Source organism: Anser anser, assembly GCF_964211835.1.
Source record: "Anser anser genome assembly, chromosome: 1".
NCBI classification, from domain to species: Eukaryota; Metazoa; Chordata; class Aves; order Anseriformes; family Anatidae; genus Anser; species Anser anser.
The window spans coordinates 105,946,861-105,968,597 of record NC_139720.1 but is presented as its reverse complement, the minus strand read 5'-3'; the positions used below and the strand labels follow the sequence as shown (position 1 = coordinate 105,968,597).

At 35.9% G+C, this 21,737-nt stretch overlaps 1 protein-coding gene across 2 annotated transcripts in view; it reads right to left on the bottom strand.

Moving 5' to 3' along the window:
• LOC310892820 (uncharacterized protein) overlaps positions 1 to 21,737 on the bottom strand; it is a 460,614-nt gene that overhangs the window by 377,424 nt on the left and 61,453 nt on the right. For both annotated transcript variants that reach the window (XR_014578472.1, XM_083821048.1), the window contains one exon: positions 16,908 to 17,198. The gene's annotated coding sequence lies outside the window, so the exon portion shown is untranslated. The remainder of the gene's footprint in view (positions 1 to 16,907; positions 17,199 to 21,737) is intronic.

Here is a 21,737-nt window from a genome sequence, read left to right as displayed (position 1 = left end):
GCCCAACTTGACTATTAAAAGTTTTATTATTTTGAGTATTATTTTTTCTTAGTGGACCACACACACTCCTTGCCATAAAAAAAAATAAATTGCATATGGTCATTCTTTTGCTTACCTTTCTTTAAAAAAAAAAAAAAAAAGAGCTTTTTTGGAAGTGTTAACAGTACAGTTGCTAAATCCTGCATTTAGTTTTCAAGAAAAACATACAACGTGCCCCTTTCTTTAAAGAAAGTGACTGCTAGAAACTATGAGCTGTAATAATGCAATTTTAAACTCATCTTACTCTCCCATTCTTCCAGAGAATATAGAAGGAGCCACTTCAAATGAAGTCAGAAACTTGATGTGAGTTCTTCCAATGCATACTACTTGCAAATATAATTAAACTAGTCATGTCAAAACTGCTTTTCATAAATGCAGTGCTTTTCTGAGGACCAGTCACACTTGTAACATTTAATTTGCAATATTTTATGATTATGCAGGAACAGAAAGACTATGAGTTAACTTGATTTTGTATCCAAAGAAGAAAATAGGAATCCTGAGAGGAATGGAGTATATAATAACAGGGATAGCTGTAGGGCAGTCTGAACCTCAAGGGGAATACCTCCAGGCATACCAGTTATAGTTCTTTCCAGCACATGTTTAAGTCATTCTATCACCAGACTTGCATATAACGTTGGATTTCTTTTCCTATAATGAATCCCCAGGAAACCTGGCACAAACATCAACATTGCCCCCATAGATTGAGCTAAAACTGCCACAGCTCTGAGGGTGATTTCTACGTGACTATCAAATCTCAACAATAAAGGCCTGTATTTTCATCACTTTTATCAGTTTCCACCACAAATTAAGTTCCAAGTCATAAAACAGAATAATTTCAGCACATATTTCAAGAGCTACTACAGTGGTTTTTTAGAAAGATGGTGCCATGGAAAGTCCAAGCAGCCAATAATTGTGCCAAAGGTTCTGAAAGAAACCAAAGCAAAGTGAAAACACTAAGCTACTTCTCACAAAGCCGAAATTAAAGCCTTATACAGATAGTAAGTGTGGCACAAGACTTTGATAAAATTTAATGAAACTTATTTTAGATTTCAAAGGAAACATTACCTGCACAACTCTAATTATCATACCATCATATTTCTAAATAGCCACCATTAGCAGTGAAAGTTTTCAGGCACCCAGTTAAACGTGAGTGGATGACAGGAGTATGAAGTGGTTCAAGTAAATGAGATGACATGTCTGCCTATGGGCACACATGAAAAAGGACAGAAGAATGAGATGTTCCGTTTTCCAAAAATGTAACAGATGACTACAACTGTCATAACAATTTTTCCATAATGTATTCAATATGCTATGAATGTGAAAAGGACAGCTTATTTGATTTTAGTGATCATCAGCTGGATTCCCACTTCAGAACAAACAGAGCAAAACCAGTGCTGGAAGTGCTCAAGAACGTGTATTGCATTGCCTTTCTAAGCAGAAGGCACTCATCTTTTACTTTTCAAATAATGAGTGCTTTAACTTCTCCATGATACATCTGTAAAATCTTTGCTATCCTACCCACCTACTTAAACATTTTCAAAGCACCTCATCTCATTGTTCAGGTCTGGAGTCTAACATCCTTATTCCCTGAGTACTCTCTTGCCATATAAGTAATCCCAATTACTGCAAAAGTAGAATTACTTGCATGTAAATGCACTGCTCAAAGTAAGATGAAGTGATGGAGTAAACCCTAACTTACAAAGCTTGATAATATAAGTTGGAGGTTGTTTATTGTCTTTTATTGCAAATAGCTATGTACAGCAAATTAAAGAGGAGAAAAGAAATAGTTTTAGTGACAATATGTGCATTGTTTCATTTAATTGAGACTGAATTGAGTTTAATTGCTTAATTCTGCTATGATCTCTTCATGCATCCTTTCACTGATAAATACTAAAAAAAATTTTTACTTCAAGCAAATAATAGTGAAATCAGTAATTAAAAACAACTCTGGATCCAGCCAGGAAAGCCACAATGTCATTAAAGGCTGTAGAAGCTGGATTCATTAAAAAAAAAAAAAAAAAGTGGTGGAGGGTGGATTCACTTTGTGATTCTCAGTTTTGAAAATAAATAGTACTTTTGCAGTCACATATCTTGAGTAAGAAGAATAAAGTAATAGCATTTTTGGTCTAAAGCCACCCATTTATCTCCCCATCTCTTCCCTTCCTTTTCTCTCTCTCTGTTTGTTTTTGTTGAAGAACAGAACAAAGACTCCCTCAAATCACCCTTTAGGAATAACTACTAGTTTCAATCTAATAGTCTCAAGTATGAGTATTCTCCACCAATATAGTAATAGTACAGGCAGCCCAAAGTTCCCACCTTTGCTTCCTAGATGGTATTAGCTGACATGGATGGAGGAACCACCATAAGAAGGTCATTCTGTGCCCCAAGAAACATAGAGTCCATGGGTGCTTTTACTGCCAGTAATGTTTGCATGCCTTGCACAGGGGAAATGAGGGATGTTCTGTATATGAGAAAAACGTGTCTCCCTCCCATTTACCTAATGTGTTTGCCAGCTTCTTTTTGTGGTCTCAGCACGTTTTACTCCTGAGTATGAAGAACAGATGCCAAAATCCCATAACAAGAAACTGCCTCACACTTGAGTTCTTGCAAAGTTTGGCATACTAAAGAAGGTTTTAACAAACCATTAACAGAGTCCAGAAGAACAACTTCAAGGTAACAATCAGTTACTCCATACTTTAATTCAGGCCAGAGACTGTAGTGAAAATAACATCTTCAGGATGCATTAGTAGAGCCTACAATTAAATCAATAGAAACAACTTGCAACCAATATAAATGAGAAATTTTACTGCTTCCACCCCGACACTATTTGTTTGCTAGTAATTCTGATTTCTGGTGGATATCATTCTTTTTGTCTCTTTCCAAACCTATTTTCTGTGTAATAGAAGTAATAGCTTTCCTGTCAAAGCATGTTTCTTTATTTCACTGTTCATACCCCTGCTCCCTTTTTGCCATAGAATATGGAAGTGATCAATTCACAGAAATTTTCAAATCCAAATAAAACAAAACAAAACAAAAAAGTTATAAAGTAAAAGTATATTAGTGAAGGGTTTATGGACATTTTTAGCTAGGTGACATCTATTGCTTTGACATGCTCTGGAAGGGAAAGCTGTGCTCATCTCCTACACAGCAATCAGATCAAAAAACATTTGCTGCAGGAAGTTGAATTTACCTTTTGACCTTCATTCTCATCTGTGAGCTTCACTCTCTTCTATGAGAAACACAGTTTGTTTTCACTAGTCAAAAGCAGCTTTATAGTTATGTTGAGCTTTCCAAAAGGGATTCAATGTAAGCGTGAACGCCGTGTTTTCCCAGGCCACTCCAACAGTAGAATGGGAAGAACAAGGAAGCCAGAAGTCAAAGATCTTACATAAAAATGACACTGCTTCCACATAGAGCAATCCTTCATTTTAATCCATAAGTCTGTGACGTGTCAAAGAGACCTTGGAGTCCAACTTTCTTTTGTTGCAGTGCTTTGCTATATGTCTTTGTAACGGAAAGTGCTTCATGTACATGGGTTCTGTTACCCCTTGGTCCGTCTTGCTAAAGGCATATAATCTTAAAAACAACCCCCCTAAAGATGTGTTGACACGCAGCCATACACATACTGGATATGACTGACTACACAAAGACTTATGTAGGTTCAGCCACTTTTTCCATTCTCCCTGTGTTCAGTTACCTATTATAATTAGTTGTGCTTCGTCTAAAGTACTGCACAGTACTTTAAGAAGAAAACTTTCTACCCTGGTCAAAAGAGTAGATCACTTTCTGCCCCAGCTTATACTAGTCATAAAGACAAGTTATTATGAAACAGTAAGTGTGCTAATAACATCACGTTGCAAAATAATAATAATAATAATAAAAGAAATCTAGTATGTGCTAGAATTTTATTCCCATTTTAATCTCCATAGAATAAAACTGGACAAAATACTCAGACTCCATTTCTGGCTGAAAATAGAAAAATTGAAATAAGGAACATTTTGACCATATTAAAATTTATCTCTAGGGAAAAAAATAAATAAAAAATAATAAAAAAATACCTTGCGGTCTAATAACTGTAAAACTGCCTAAAGATTTTAATTAGGGCCAAGATTTTTTTTTCTTTTTCTTTTTCTTTTTTTCTTTTTGGAAGGGAAAAGCAGAGCAAGTCACACATAAGCATTTTTTTTCTCCTAGTATTGTTTCAACCAATTCCTGTGGTTCTTCATAGTGCATATTTCTGATTTTTTCAATAAGCTGTCTATAAATACAGCATTTTCCCTCAGGCTGGAAGATTCTCAGATGCTTCTGAAATTTTCTAAGAGTCTTTCAAGGCCAACACATCCCAGGAAGATACTGGTGTGAAAGGTTCCAAGGACAGTGTTCACAGAAAATAATTCAAGACAGTGTAGTGTACAGCTGAGCAAATCAGAAAATAAAAGCTAAGAAGTTCTGAGTGTCATATAAAGCAATATAAAGCATTCATGCCAAATATGAGTTTGTTGCATAGGTTTTTGTACCATATCAGTGCAGGTTTTCACTGACTACCCATTTGCACCTTCTTTCCCCTCACAAGTCAAGTTTAAACTGCTTCCCTAGTCTATGTTCCCTCAAAAAAAGATGTAAATAAAATATTAAAAAAAAAAACACAAAACAACAACAACAACAAAAAACCACAGAACTATGGACCGTGATCTGTCTAACACATTCTTGTCCAATATTGTCCAACAGAATCACTACTTCTAGCAAATTTTCTCTTCAATGTCAGCTCCTGAATCACTTGTAATTCTATTAACTGTTATTAGAAAACATTAATATTGATAAACAAACACACAGAAAAAAATATTATTTCCAGTATCCCTCCACAATACTTTTAATGTAAGAGCTACACACAATAATTATCTATACGAGCAACAAAAATCTACATGGAGACACAGTTGTAACACTGTTAACGGTTTAATCTTATTCACTGACTATCCATAACAGTAAATTCACTAGAACACACAAAATGAATAAAGAGAACAGACAAGACAAACAGTAAGCACAAGCAAAAATAGCAATCTTCCTGTGAGAGAAGGTAGCAATACCTGATGGTATCTCCAAAACCCATCTCTGAGCAGGAAAACCCACCAGGGAACAGCCACTGAAGTGCATTATATTTTCTAATAACATTGGAGAACTAAACTCATCTGTGAAAGTCATTAATGCATTTAGGTTCTGCTATAAAGATAATGTATAGCCATGTATGTGCTGAGAAAATGAGATTTTTTTATTTTTTTTTTAAATAGCACTTCCCAGCAGGCTCACAAGTGATACTGAAACCTCTTGTCTGATTGGGCCAGGCAAATTCAATAGCTAATTTAGCAAGATGCATTGGCTTCTTCTTTCTAACAGATGTCTGTCACACATTGGTATAATAAATGGTCACTGAATACATTTGACTCTATCACACAAATGGAACAACTTTTTCAAACACCAATGAGAAGCCAAGGGCTGTCAAGGAGAGGGTTTAAAACAAGACTGAGGCAATTCCTCTAAAGAATGTTTCATTCTCCAAGATCCCAAAATTGTACAGAAAGCATGCAGATCAACTGGCTCATAATTCAGAGAAGTAGGATATGGAATGGATATTAAAGAATACCAAATCTGTGTTATCTCTTTCAATAAATGAGAACACAAAGCTTGTCCTTTATCATGCAAGTGTATTCTGTGCAGCAAATCGAAGTCTTTTAAGTCCTCTAAATTGTATATTTTATCTACATACAATGGGAAAGCATGCCACAAGAACTGCATTTTCATTCATTATTTTTCAGAGATTCTAGACATATGTTATCAGGATTTCTAGCATCTGGCAAAAATACACAGGACAAACAATAACTTAAACTGCACAGCATGGATAAGTTGTGAAGAATAAACATTATCTGTGCACCAAGGAATATGTCAACTAATGGACGAGCTATAGAAGCTGAAAGCGCATTTCAGTAAAGAAAACAAGAGTATGAATCCTTGCGGGTTTAACATATAGAAATAGCTCAACAGAAGTTAACACACATTCTGGAGAAAATATCTAAGGTTTGTTTACATATTAGAAGGGCTTGCGAATGCTTCCAACAATGAAGTCAAATAGCTGAAAAAACCTCCAACCCTTTTTGAACTGATGTGTGACATAAACTCTTCTTTCTTTCAGATATTTCCTTGCAGGCCACTTTTTAAATAAAATGTTTCCTACTCAGTGAGCAGTTCATAGGTTTTCTGTCAATAGCAAATGAACCTCTCTCTGAAATGACTTGCTTCCTGTTGCTTACCAGCTGCAGTTAGTCTTGTGATTCTGCATGAATATACAGCTCTGATTTCAAGAATTATCCTAGTGGAAAAGGCACTCCTGTATTTCCTGCCTGGTGCTCCATTTTTGCACCAAGTGAATAACCTCAGCCAAGCCAATCTGAAGAAGAGTTACTTTAGGTCCCTTGAGAACGCATCTAATTCCCTTGAATTGGATGGAAAAGGTATGATCAAAGTGAAAACATGCTTAGAGACTTTGCTGAAATTATCCACCAGGTAAAATAGGGAGGACAGAACCAAAGGGCTGAACTGTTTTAAGTACAGTGTGAAATATATTATTATTTTTTTTTGCCATCAAAGTTTAAAATATGCTGAGTTCAGAACAGAGGGACAGCAAACTGTCTAATTCACTAGCTATAAACAAAACTTGGAAAAGAACCCATAAATACACGAGATCAACAGCTAATTCCTTAGAAAGCACCTTCACATTTTCTATTCCCTCCTACCTATCTATATTTCCCAAATGTGGTAGAGGATGCATTTGTATATTTGTCACTGAGTGTATTTCTCAAAGTATTTTGATGCTTATTTATATCTTCTTAGAGTACACCCTACTGACACATTAGAAAACACTATACAAGAGCCCAGATCAACTGGCAGATCTCTCATAACAGCTGAGTCTGTATCCTCCAGCACTCAGAGTCAAGGCTAAATGTCCTGGATTTGCATGTTTGCACTTAGGCAATGTGTGACTAACTCTAGAAAAACTCCTCAATAGAGCAAAGTAACACCACTTACAGAGACAAGTGGGAGATACCAACTTTGATTACATATGATCTAAACATGGTAACAATTTATATTTTATTAACATTAGAAGAATGTACATGCTCTTTTATGATGCTATTTTTGAACAACATGACAGTGTCAACATTATAAGGAAATAAAGTAGGCATGTCTGTATTCTGTATTGAAGCTGATAGAGTTTGCAGCAACAATAAATAATAGGACTACTAGATGCTATTCTGATGCAGGCTACACTGCATTGCTTTCTTGTTTCTTTTTCCTTTTTTTTTTTTTGTGAAAACTACTCTGATTGGTATCATGAATATTAAGTTTTAAATAACAACTGCATTGGTAGGAAGTGAGAGGAGTTGAAAGTTATGAAGAAGTCTTTGGAAAAATTCAATGCAACCCAGATCATATTAATGAAATGTGATACAGCTAATGGGAACTTTGAAATGAGAGAAAACAAATAATATAGCTACTGCTTATGAGAGGAATATGGGGCAACTGGTTATGAGGTTATGAAATTTATGCCTAGGTCTCTCTCAGAGATACGTTTTACCAAGAACATACATTTCTGTTTTCCATAAACACTGTTGTAAAAAGGACAATGCTCATCAACAGAGAGACTGAGCAGGTGAGTTAAAGAAGAAAAGGAATATTAGATTTTTATCCCATACCTAGAGTGGCCAGTGACATGGTGTCTCACCAATCCAGCCCACTCCAACACTTGCTCATGGGTAGCCGTAGACCTCTGACCTCATCCAAGGGGCAGGTATCAGACCATACATGACCGCTCAGACCTTTTGGAGCTGACATTTCAGGCTGGGCCCACACATCCTATCACAGGTACGTTTCTAAAAGATCATCTGTCAGAAGCACGAAGGAAAGCAGGCAGATTTTTGAAAATATCCCTTTTTTCTGTTTATTTCTCCCCCAACCATGCCCATTTTTTTTGATGCCATGGTTCAGACCTGCACAGCGTGAACCCCTGGATGTTGCGCTAGCCTCCCTGTACTGGGCCCTGTACAAGCACACATCACAGGAATGCAAGTTGTGCCTTGAATAACTCACATCTACACAGCCCAAGAGGGAATGGATGATTATAATAGCCACCTATTTGTTCCTGTGGGGCCATATCACTGGTAGTGCAATAAAAACACAGACTCTTTCAGACTCCTATCAAAATGGCACAGAAAATGCAAGTGCGGGGAGGTCGTTACTTAGTCAGCTAAGCCAAAACTTTTTGAAAATACACACATATTGTTCCAAATACATGGCAGAAAATGAATATGTATACTACAATTATGTAACTATATCAACATAATGTTTTGCATACACATCAACAATCATGTTGACGTTGGCTCCCAGACTGGTTCATAAACTTGGATTGAAAACAAAACCACTCAATGTTTTCAAAAAGAGCTCTCATTCTATTCACAAATGCATTTATTATAATTTTTACAATAACAGTATGTTGACTATTTAAAATTATTTCCACAGAAGCACTAAAACCTAGCATTTTCCATGTCTTTATAATCATTGCAACTTTCTAAAAAATGTGGAAACAACACTTAACACTTTATTGCTGTTCAATGACTCAAATGGAAATACATTTTGTTACAAAACACCACCAGATTGTCAAATCCTTATAGTCTTGTTTTCAGCTTGGGTGCCATTTACAATGTAAATATTTATTTTCAGCATCATAATCATCCTTATCATAACTTTAATTCTATGTCCGTGTTTTGCAGGACAAGAAAACAAAGGGAATGATTTCAGTTTTGTAGATCAATTAAAGCAGCTGGTTTAGCGATCAGTGCTTTCACTAAAAATATATACATTTTTATGCACTTAGCCTATTTTGCAAGTGCAGTAAATCTGTCAATATTGTCAAGATGTTGCATGAATTTCTATTTACTACATCTTAATAACTTAGAGACCCAAACCATTGTAACTGACTATTATAAGACAGCCATGTTACTAACAGACTAAGTGAAGTATTCAATATGAAACATCCATTGAACATAAATTTTGTTCATACAGTGTTCATTTTGTTTCATTTCATGAAATCAATGGGAATCTAAGAAGAAGCTATTTCATATACACAATGATTGTTTCAGAGGTATTTCATGGGCAGTTTTCAGGTTAGGACAGCATCCTTCAGTGCATAGAAAAGGGAAATAGTGCCTTACAGCCTAATACAGCAGCTTGCTGGAAATCATCGAAATATGACAATTTCCTGCAGCAAGATGTTTCAACACTTCAGATTTTTTCATCACCAAGATGGTCAAAGTTTAGCAACTTCAAAATGTTATATTGAATGGGACATTCCAAAAGAATTTCAAAATTCAGAAATATTTCAACCTTGCTAATAAATACACCTCTGAACATTCCAAAAACTAAAGTATCTCATTTCGATTGACTGTAGTGTTTCAGAAGGCTTTATTTCATGCACCACCAAAATTCCCCTATGTTTTATTATCACAATGTAATACCTAAAAAGGAAATTGTTCCTAGAAGGAACAATTTAGTAGCTTGCTGTTTTCATTTTTGTGCATACAGCATCTGCTCAACTATATTTTGTTTATTATAGCTAAAATCAATTGATTCCTGTACGCAGCACTGAGGAAGATTTGAATGATACCACACTTAGTGCCTCAGGGAACCTAGTAATACATGTACTATATCAGATCAGAAAGTCCAGTATCCTATCTCTGACAGCAGACATCTAAGAGAAAAGAGTAATAACACACAAATACATAGAGATACTTTCCTGTTATAGTTTCCCAGCCTTAGTAAGTAACATCTCAAGAATCTCCTGAGTTAGAGATAATGTCAATGTTTAACAGTCCTTCATGGATTTTTCATCCCTGAATCTGAACACACTTTGAACAAAGGCTCTTATTTATTTTTTTTTTTTTTTTGGTGTCCCACAGTGAAGAGTTCCATAGCACTGTTTTGTGTATGTGCTTGAAGGTATCCCCTGTTGTTTTTTCTGAGCATGGACCACCCAAGAGAACAGAAGCCCCACTACTATTCTGATAAGACAACATGACAAAACTGTATGCAGCACCTTGCATTTTAGCAGACTAGTTCAAAAACTAATTTTCCATTAAGTGAATTTTTTGAGCTAACTGGACCTGCAGTGAAATATTATTTTTCCATTCCTTCCAAGTTGTAAGGTTGAAAGCTCACAGTAACAAACGCTTTCCAAAGCCAGCTCAGATTTTACAGAAACTGTAATTTTATTTGGAGAACTGGCATAGTTTTACTTCCCAACTATTCTACAAGCTGCAAAACATTCTGCATACGACATGAGATGCACTAAAATAGCCTTCAAAGACCTTCAGAGTTGCCGTTGTTATTTTTTTCAGGACAGACCTTATAGGTTTCTCCTCATATCATAGTATACCACCTTTCCTCACAAGTCCAAAATGTTTTAAATATGTTCCTCATTGCCATCTGGCCTCTGTTCAAAGCCTTTGAGGAAAAGTAGTAAGAGGTGCCTAGCACTACACAGACAGCCCCTAAATCTGCATCTCTTTTATTATGAATATGAAAGAATAATCCCCTAGATTTCTTAGTGTCCAAGCAAAGTCAATTCCTAAGGATGAGGCAGCTAACCAATAACAGAGGCAGGCAAGCCTTCCTTCCTCGGTACCAACCCCGTATCAGAGATCAGCCATCCTCATGTTCCTGCCTCAGCCCAGTTTCCTGCCCCTTCACAGTCCTCCAAATGACCAACAGCCAAATAATGAGACAAAAATATGCCCATTTCTCTTCGCAGCTGACAAGACATGATTACACTTTGTCATATATTGAGCAGGTTGTGTTTGGTGCATTTTCCACATCCCTCCATACTTACTAAACTTATTTCCAGGAATGAAAACACCCATCAGCAAGGATTCAATCAGTATAAAAAACATCTTCTGATGTGTTTAGTAAGAGACTTTAAAACCAATGCCATTACACTGGTAGCCTCTTGTATTAAGGCTGTTCCCCAGTGACTCAATTTCAAGCTTTCTGCTCTGCAAGTTAAAGCCCTCCATTTCTCTTTTTACAAGAACAACTCTGCATGGAAGGCGTACTCCACCAGATGAAGGAAGATGCCAGCCAGTATGGGAATTCTGTGCATGTTTTATAAAGTATTTATGAAATATGGATTTTCTTGAAGAAAGTTCCTTCCTGTTCCAATCACTTTGATGCTAGTTTGATGCTATGGTTCCAATCACTTTGATGCTAGACTAGAAGGTCTGGCTCTTAATTTTCAAGATAATTTTGGCTCATATGAATTTTGTGATCCATTTAGCCACTTTGGATATATATTGCACAATGTAGGACCATTAGGAGAAACCAAATTAATCTCAACTACAATAGGGATCTACTTCACCTGATTAGGCTGGCTGCAAGGGTAAATTAGCTCATCCTCTGTTAACAAAACAAGTGGGCTTCTACTACCAAAGTACCTTGGTTCATGCTACATCTGATACCTACTCAGAACTGTGCTATTCTTTGTACGCTACTCCTGGTTTACTTCTATCCCATTTTTATAGTTATACACTCCCTGAAATTTTAGGTATATCGTTTAATTATCTTTTTTTTTTAAAAAAAATATGTGTATTACTACACCTTTTCAAACTTTTCTTGTTTAAATAAATCCCCCCCTGCCCCCAAATACAGGTTTCTAACCTTCTAAGGATTTTGGAAAGATGTTTCTCTAAATTTGCCCTTTCATCACCTTCAGAGATAGCTTTAATTTCTTCACGAACTATATGAGGTCACAATCATAAGCAGATACAAATCACTGTACTCTTAAAATTTTCAATCCAGTGTATGACTTCTTTAGTCCTCCTAAAGTCACTTCCCAAAAAAACATTGAGTGATAGCTTTCATAACAAAGTATTAGAACCTAGATTTATTATTGCTGAATGCTAGCATAGGGCTCAGTTTCTCTCTGAGAAAACAGTTGGCTTAAATTTATAGGGTTAAGGGTTTTCTAAAAGCAAGATATTTTATCTTTTCATTTAAATGTAGGAATAAAATGAAAAAAATATAAATTCATTATTAAAATGTGTCTGTATTCCAAAATATACACCAAGAGCAATTGACATCTGACATGAAAAAAGAAAACGACATGAAGAAATGAAAATACAGCTACAGAAGTCAACAGTTTAACTCCTCACTCTTCAAGGCCCCTGCCTGATGGCCTTCAGGGTGATATATCCCAATATGCTTTGCCTAACCACCCTGCCATTAGCCATCAGCAAAATTAAGCATTTAGGCAAGAAAGAGCCCCTTTTCCAGTATCACCCTTAAGTCATTATAGGACTGACTTTGACTCCTTTATCTATTATTCACCATCCTCTTTACACTTACTTCTAGGAAACAGTTTTCAGTCCCTTCTGGGCTTTTTCTCATGCTGAGTATAGCCATCGCACTCCATTTCCCACAGCCTAATTTCAAGTGAGGGAAGTGAAAATGTCCTGGTAAAATAGTGACTGACCTCGTTTACCCAAGATTGTATTTTGATTCAGTACTAAAGAATCTCCTACATAAGCTCTTTCCTCCACAGTTTTAAACAAGCATGTATCTTCGTACTGGCTAAAACCAGAGTAATAAACATAAACCACATGCAAAATTTACCTGCCTAAGTAAAACATATGTATGTACTATTCTAGGTTTTTAGACATAACCCAGCAAGGTAGATATTTCTCCTTAGCTTTCTACCATTACACTGTTGACTGTAAAAGTTAATGTATTTAATAGCTCAGTATCCGCTGCCTCGAGGTAAACATACGCATGGTATTCTAATCTACATACTAATATACTAATATACATTAGTATTAAAAACAATTCAATTTAGTATGCTGCAAAAAGAGAGGATATACAGGCCTTGTAAGGGGTAGCAGCTTAAAGATCATAAATTAAAAAGAAACAGTTACAGGTTTCCCATAGTCACTCCTTTTCTTTTTGAAAGAACTAAAAGTTATTGGCTTCTTAGTGTGTTTTCCCAGTATTGTCACCTTTAATTCCAAGAACTGATTTAATTTCTTTAAAAATTGACTATTTCAGGAAGCAGGAACATTATCGTAAACTATGAAGAAATCATATATTGATAAAAGTTTAAACGCAGTAACTCATATGAGCAGTCACCTCTGCCATCTGACCTCACTGTTTTCATTAAAAACAGTACAACTTGAGCTGCAGAAATAGGATTTTTATAGACTATGTAAGAGCAGAAAACAAACTTCACTGTCTATATTCTCTTCATATAGGTGTCCTTCATGGAAATATCAGAGATTTAAATAATAGGCCTTTGTTCAGAAGACTTATGTTAAACAGACTTTTTGTTAGGACTTTCTTCAGACAGCAAAAATGCTAGCACAGAAGAACAGAAGCACAATGCACTTGTTCACAGAAGTAGAAAAGAAACTCATTGCAATTTCCAGTAGCTGGAAATTGCATTTGCTGGCTTATCCTCCAGAATGATACACCTCTTCTTTTAAAAAGGATGAACTATGGCAAATGCCATGCTCTACTTACTCTTCTTGTTCATTTCAAAGGAGAGTTCAGCTATCATAAAGATGGTCTCCCTGTGATCCATCAAATCTTTATCTTCTTTTGCATTGTTCTTCCTGTTGATCCCTAGTATTGAAAACTCAATGACTATATGGAGCATGTTCTTCAATGGAGCATCAATGGTCTTTGAAGCATTCTTCATCATTACTAGCTTAGTATGAGTCAGGGAGTAAGCAGCAACAACCAATATGTTTCTCTAAACTTCAGCTGATTCCTAGACCACATTACTGGAGTTGCCTTATTTCTTTTAATACCAATCTTTTTTATACAGTATTTTGAATGGGGCTGATTATTCACGTACTGAGGTTGTGTCCTTCCCTCTAAGAAGATTCTTTAAGTGTCAGTCACTAGAACAGCCCTATTTTACCATAATTCCCCTAGTCTCAGAAGAATGTCTGTTCCAAAATATCAGCACTTTTGATTTTTAGCCAGGTTATCAATCTTATTTCTTTCTTCTAGATGGAAAAATAGGAGGTGATGACAACAAGAAGACTCCTCCACATTTCTATGCATCTCAGTAGCACTGTAGTAAACACGGTTTGTGTAGGATTAGCTACTGCAGCTGTATTATTGTTCTTCAATGGGGAATATGTAAGCTCCTGGATGAGATAAACACACTAAATTAGACTTTTCCTCTATTTCTCTCCAATACTTCCCCTCTTTTCCCCAAAATTAAAATAATGACTCTGATGTTGCAGTAAAGTTAAATATAACAGGAAAATTAAAACCACTTGTAAAGAAGAAAATATTCCACTTTTCTATATGCTTACACAGAAAGAATATTTGTAAAAAGTAAGATCTTGGGGGGGAGGGGGAGGAGGAGGGGAGGACAAGGGGGAAGGGACTTAGGGAAGATATGTCTGTGAAGGAATGAAAAGAAAATAGCCACGATGTTGGTAGATATACTGCATGTGGCAGCAGTGAATACTATAGATGATAAAGTTGCACAGATCTGGGGTTTATCTTTCCCTGCCCCCAGGCAGCTGCTTTCACTAGCATTCTGCTGCCCTACAGAGCTTTTAGCTCTGAACAGAAACAGTTCATAAAGTCGTATTTTGAGAACACTGTCTCATTCTGCAATTCTAAGACTTGTTACTTCATTGTGAAGTTTCCATATTTTTGACAACCTTAGCCCGTTTTTGTACCTGTTTTTCATTTACTACTAACTGATAACATATCCTGTTGAATGCATTAAATAATGCTAGATTCCCATATTAGGAAATGCAGCTCCAGTTACAACTGACAACATACCATCAGCATATTAGCTAGAAAATCACCTTGTCAGCAAGGAAAATGTCACATTTTTAATATATTAAAAATCATCAGCTAAGTCAATAACCTGAGTTTGAAAAAGTTTAGCAGGAGTCACAGAACAACCAGCAGCTTGTATTTTCTTCCCTTCTGCCCCTGTTAGCCACTCCAAATGTCCTCACTGCCTAGATTTCAGCACATGGTACATCCAATACATTTTTGATGAATTCCTGTAAATGTCCACTTTTTATGCTCCAGTATTCTCAAATATTCCTGCTTCCAAGAAAACCAAATTTATAACGTGGGGGAGGCTGCATATTTCTGGCACATGCAGTTGTGCAGATGTTATTCCTTAAGGAAGACTATCTTGATTGCCTCTGTGAATAATGGCTACGAGATGGCAAGGAGCCAACAGTTCTCTTATAGCAGAAGGTATAAAACCACTCTCCTACTGAAAGAAGGCCCCCAGTAGGATAATATATTATTACGCATGATTCAAATTACAGGATCTGCAGCAGGGGAGCTAGTGGCTGAATCAGGACAGCCGCACACAGAATACTGATGATGGGATGATGGAATGCATCACGCATTGAAAGAGCCATAGTTTAGTGTTTAAATCCTCTGTATTTTCAAAGTGACTACAAGGATCGATATATAACTGAAGCTCCATAAACAAATTGTACATTATCGTGTGTGTGGTCAGAGAAGTTAGCATGTTGTAACAAAAATTCTATCTAAGAATACTCCTTTAAATAAAATTTTGTTTTACCAGGGACTGTTGACCTCTCGAAGCCCACTAGCAATAGATATAGCTTTAATTTAATAACACAATATTGAATTTGTCTCATATCTGATGCTGTTTCAGCTATTAGAATACTGTAGAACAAAAACTTGCCTCATTAGATTATGCGGTCTGAAATCTCTGCATTCCACAGTATTCTGGGCTGTTTCTAAATTGTTCGCACAACAAATTACTTTACCCACAAAGAACTAAATCCAAATGTTCAACACAATGTTGGCTTGCCCAAATGTTTTCCATTTATAATTGAACACATCTCAAAAAAATCTGCATGTTTATTATAAAAAAAACAAGCCTATTCCCTAATATGAAAAGCTGGCTAGAGAATAGTTTTTCAAGCTAAGATCTAATCTTTTCTGTGCAGATTAAGCACATCCTAAGTATAAAGAGAAATAGCTAAACAAAAATTCTATATTTCGCTTTTCTGCAACATACCCTGAAGCAGTATGCAAGCTCTCTCTTGACTTCCTTTCATACTCGCTCTTGTATTCAGTTATTCTGGTAAATGGATGCAAATCAGGTGCATTGTGTTGAGGTGGAAGGAAGGGGGTGAAATTTGTTCAGAAATGATCTCAGTTCTATTCATTAATAAAATGACATCTTGGCTGAAAGTGGTGAAGAATGAAATATAACAGTACTGAACTTCACTCAGTTGTAACAGATGCATGTAAGAACCTTTAGAGAAAGCCAGATATGTAAAACGGCCAGAGCGAAATGAATTCTGAAGCATTAGAATAGGTACTTAGACCGTGATGGCAGCTAAAGATGCAAACTCGATGCTGCAGCAACACCCGTTTTACCTTCCAAGATGGTTAAAGGTAATCTCAGACTAGAAATGGAAGAAGCAGTACCACATTAGGTAAGGACTACAAGGAGACAAACATACATGAAGGTAAAATATATGCACAATATTAACAATAAAAGACTCTTTAAAAGGTTTTATGGGGCCAACAGAAAAAAAATGGAACAATGCCCATGGTTACCTGCAGAGACAGCACACAGTTAAAAAAAATCAGGAAAAATGTAGCCACCGTTTTGCATAGCGATTCAAATTATGCTGGCAGAATAATTAATGGAGGACCTAATCTCTGTGAGGAAAAAAAAAAAAAAAAGAAAAGAAAAAAGGATACGTTAAACAAAGTTCATTACTGCATGATGTAAATGAGTTTCTCACCAGTGATGTCACTGATTGGCTGGGATGTAGAGCTGGTTTCGAACAGTGCAGCATGGCCGGATTGGCTGCTAGCTCTTCTGGTTACTGCCTGCTTGGGCAGCGGTCGAACCAGACACTTTCTGTCTCTCTTGTTGTCGTTTGAAGCAAATCTTGTTCAGCCCAGCTGTGTCTCCATAGTAGTGGCACCCTAAGAGAGTCTCCCTCCTGCTTCCCACAGCTCATCTGTAAGGCGGTCGCTGCTGTGAAATACCAGCCTTTGGCACGGAGCCCAGACTGCGTTGTTAGATCCGTCTATAATACAGAAAAGAATTTTTTTAAAGCAGTTCTTTCACCGAATTACATCCTAAGAAGGATTAATAAGCACTAAATTGCAACTGATTTAGGGACTTTAAAATTATGTAGCTAGCACACTTTCTCAAATAAAACACTATCTGACCTGCAATAGTACAGCATCATTGGTTAAAAAAAGAAACATGAAAAAAGAAAAAAACAAAGAATGAAAGGAAGGAAGAAAAAGAAGCAACAACTCTTCTTTGTTTACCTTGATTACAAAAAAAAAATCATCTTCATTTTTTTCTCCTAGAACTGTAACTGATATCTCAGTGCTACGCAAGAATATTTTCTATTTACAGTTTCCTATTTACATCCGAGTCATTATTTTCAGGTTAAGACAAGGGATCTTAATTAGCATTCGCTTTAACTATGCAAACTGAGACAGGGCATGAAAGAAAAATGCTGTATGGAAGAGAGAGAGAGAGAGAGACAGAGAGGAAAAAAAAATCTGTGCAGCTTTTACAGTTCAGCTGTCTGACCCCCTGAAAAAAGAATGCAGTCATATCAACTTTGCCAGACAATGGAGTACCTACAGGCTTTCCTCTAGACAAGTCCTTTATAACCAGTCAGTATTATGTGCTGCAGACAGTGGCCAATCGCTAAGCTGCTTTCTACAGCAGTGACACAATAGGTGCACTGGCCACACTGTCCTCCTAGCCTCTGACAGCGGTTCAGGTTCATTTTTTGTCTACTGGAATACGCATATGTCTTTAATGTTCCCACTGTATAGAAAAAAACATCAAGCGAGCTCGCTTTGTTTTTCTATAATTACATCAGCCTAATTACTGCAGCCGAGCCGCAGTGCCACTGCTCAGAGCGGCGCATAGGCATGCACGTCATATAAATATGCATGAGCACGCCTGCTTATTTAAATACAAAAATGCATCAATTGCTGGTGGTGCCTTTTTGTTTTTGTTTTCTGCATGTCCTTCCCCCCTGCTCCAACACCCATTCCCGATAAACCAAATGAGTTAAGGACGCCTAGCAAATACGGCCACCATTTTCTCCTTTTATTTATCGAAACTTTCATTCATTTAGTTTTAATTGCAGGCATTCAGTAGGAAATAATAATAATAATAATAATAAAATCTCAAATGCAAATGAGTCTCAGCTAGTAAGGGGAAGGGTTATTGCAGACCTAGGGCATTTTTCTCCCTTGTCACTAAACATCAGAGTAAGCGCCTGTAAATGAATCTGCATGCACTCCATCACAGCCAGGCATCAGATGCCCTGTTCTTATTAAAAGCCTGATGATCCCCAGCATGTGCACGCATCCAGCCTGTGTGTTTGGATATTCTGTAATTACAGCATCTCTTGTAACAGTACCTGAATCTGCTCATATAGTCAAAAGATTAAATCATCACCATTCACATATTAGACAGACATAATTGGGCACATTCTATGGTGGGAATCACCATCCTAATTTTTGTGATTTTATGCATGGGATTTACATATTCATGAAGAGAATAGCTGTTATGACCGCCGACAGAGCAACATGAAAAGAAAAGACACCATTCTTCAACACACAGAGTATACAAAACCTAGGGGGAAAAGATACAGCATATGGCGACAAGGAGAAGAAGTTGTTTGGCTTGCAAGGGTTATTTTTTTTCCTATTTATAAATTCCGGGTAGACGGCTTACGAAAATGTATAAGCATTCTGAACATGAAGGCGAGGTAAATCTGTGTTATTAATAATCAGCCACTGGTAGCTGAAATAAAATCATTTTACAGTTGGTGCCCAATGTTCTGCAAGTTTTGCCTTTGCATTAGAAACCATTTTCAGTTTATGGATGCCGAGAACATATTCATCCAGGAATGCACAAAAATACTAATGAATCAGAAAAGAACAGAACTTCCGTCTGCTACTAAAAAACCTTGATTTCAGTTTTTAATACTTGCTACAGTGTGTAACTATACCTTTCCCAAGTAAGCTGGTGTTCTCAAATACCATAGGTATTTTTATTCCCAACTTATTTGAACTGCACGTTTTTTCAAATATCATAAAATACATCCTCCTTAGAGTGGTTTTCAGGTTCTGGTATTTTTTAAAGAAAAAAAATCACCAGAGGAAAGAGTATTCAGGCAGTATCATAAACATTGTGTACACTGATGTTTCTAACAATTTCATCAAAAAAAAAAAAAAAAGACATTATGCTTACTGTAACCTTGTCCTTTTCATGCCTTTAGTATAATTATTTTTAAATGTTTGTTTATCTCTCTGGAAGCTGCCACTCAACAGCCCAAATTTCTTTCTAATAGCTAGATAACATTACTTACAGATGCGTGCTTTTCCCTACATCTCTCTACATTTGGTAAAGATACAGATAGCAAGGTGAAAATATTTCATTTTCCAATGGGAAATGAAAAATTTTAATGCAATAGCCATATGTTTGGCAGGCCTTGTTGTATATCAGCTTTCACAAAACACTGTATTCAGTACTACCATAGAAGAACAAACAAGAGCTTTTTTTTTCCCCACTTTATGTTTGTATATTATACATTTAACTGAATCACAGTCCTTCATTCCAGTCATGGTATTTAACTCCCAAATAACATTTTTAATGACAGAGATAACATTCTAACTTATATAAAATAGATTTTTTAAAAGATGTTAGACTTGTTTATAAAATATTTTTATAAATTTAAATAGCTATATTGGACACGTTAAAAAAAAAAAGAACTGCTTATGGTTCTCTAAAGTAGATGATTTTTGCAAAATAAACAGAGAAAAAAAATTGTAAACCTATTAATATTAACTAAAGCATATTTCTTCAACCAGCCCACTGTTACCGTCTCTGTCAAAATAATAAGCTGTCAAATACCTTCTTTCTGTTTGTCTCTATTTAAAATTCAAACTCCAGCGACTCCAAATCTGTGATCTAATTATTAATTTCTCACTTTAGCTTAAATGGTTGGGCTATGACATCATAGAGTACAAAAATAAGCTTCATTACAAAAATAGACTCTTTTAGACTGCAGAATGGTGATATAATTTTTAAGATACGAACCTCATAAAAACCTTAGCATGGCCTCTATTCAAGAACCCCACTCCATAACGTCAAGTACATTAGTGCTAATTTGAAGCTTTTGTTAGAATACAATGTCTGAAAACCTCAAGTATTCATGGAAGAATTTGAGACAGTGTTTTGCTTAAAGAAAATATGTAATTTGTGTGTGTGTGTTTACTGGGAGAACAAAATTAATGTTTCTTTTTGGTAGCAATGAGTCTGACAAATTTCAAGCACTGCATTGAAGTAAATAAAATCACATACCTCTAAATGCGAGCAGATTTTTGTCTTATCTTATAATCAATACTGCACTATATTTTTTTTCTTTAGCTCATCCCAGCAAAGAAAACATATATTAGAATAGTATAAATTAAGAACTTTCAGCAAAAATATTAACAGATTAGTTATAGAAGGTGTCAAATGAAATGGACAATCATTAAAAAATATATCTATATCTATGTTTAGAGTAAGGTTTCTACTTCTAGAACTGTGTTGTGTATCACATCAGTTTTCTACACCCTTCTTTAATTGCAATTGCTGTTTTCTTTAAACACTAACATATTTTGTTCTGTATTTTTATAGCAGATAATACTACCAGCCTCAGTCCTTTATTCAAGTTCTCATAAATTCTCAGAATACACCACATTATGTCAACAGCATTAGTTGTGATGATGTTTGGCATACATGCTTGTTACATCTCCAGCTTCTGAATTATGATCTGAATTTTCAAACAACACTCAAGCTCTGGCATCCATGTTTAAACTCTGGTCCTGCTATAAACTTCATGTCACAAAATTACTGTGTAGCTCAAATTTAAGATCCTAAATAAGTAAGTAGTCTGACTTTCAGAAGTGCCAGAGGCCTGCAGCTCAGTTAGTTAACAGGAGTTCCTGTTAACTAAACTGTCTTAATATGATGAAGATGCCAAACACTCTGCTTTTGTAAAGGGCTTAATGCAAATATTGACCCAATCATTTTCATGTTAGCAATTCTCACTATCCCAAATGCTCTGATAATGGTAAAGAGCTTGCCAGGCTTGGGTTTGTAACCATGCAAGGAAAAGTAAAAATGGTTTAAGATCACAAGGACAGCATGGATCAGACAGAGAGCATCCAATATTACTACTTAAAATTGTGGCAACAAAAGACTAGCATTTGGGTTGAAACAAAGCATCAGGTTTGTAAATAAAGTTGCAATACAAAAAGTTCAGTTATCATTGGTACTAATATTTGTATATGGAGAAGTGCTAAAAACTTGGAAATTCACTGCCCAGCACCTAACCAGTTTGGTTGTAAACTATGCTGGTATTACACTACTGATGGAGACATGCAGATTAAAATTCACTGAAGGATTTCCACCACTGTATCTTTCATGAAAAAAAAAAAAAAAGAAAAGAAAAAGAAAAGAAAATTAAAAAAAAAAGAAAGAAAAAGAAAAAGAAAAAGAAAAAGAAAAAGAAAAAGAAAAAGAAAAAGAAAAAGAAAAA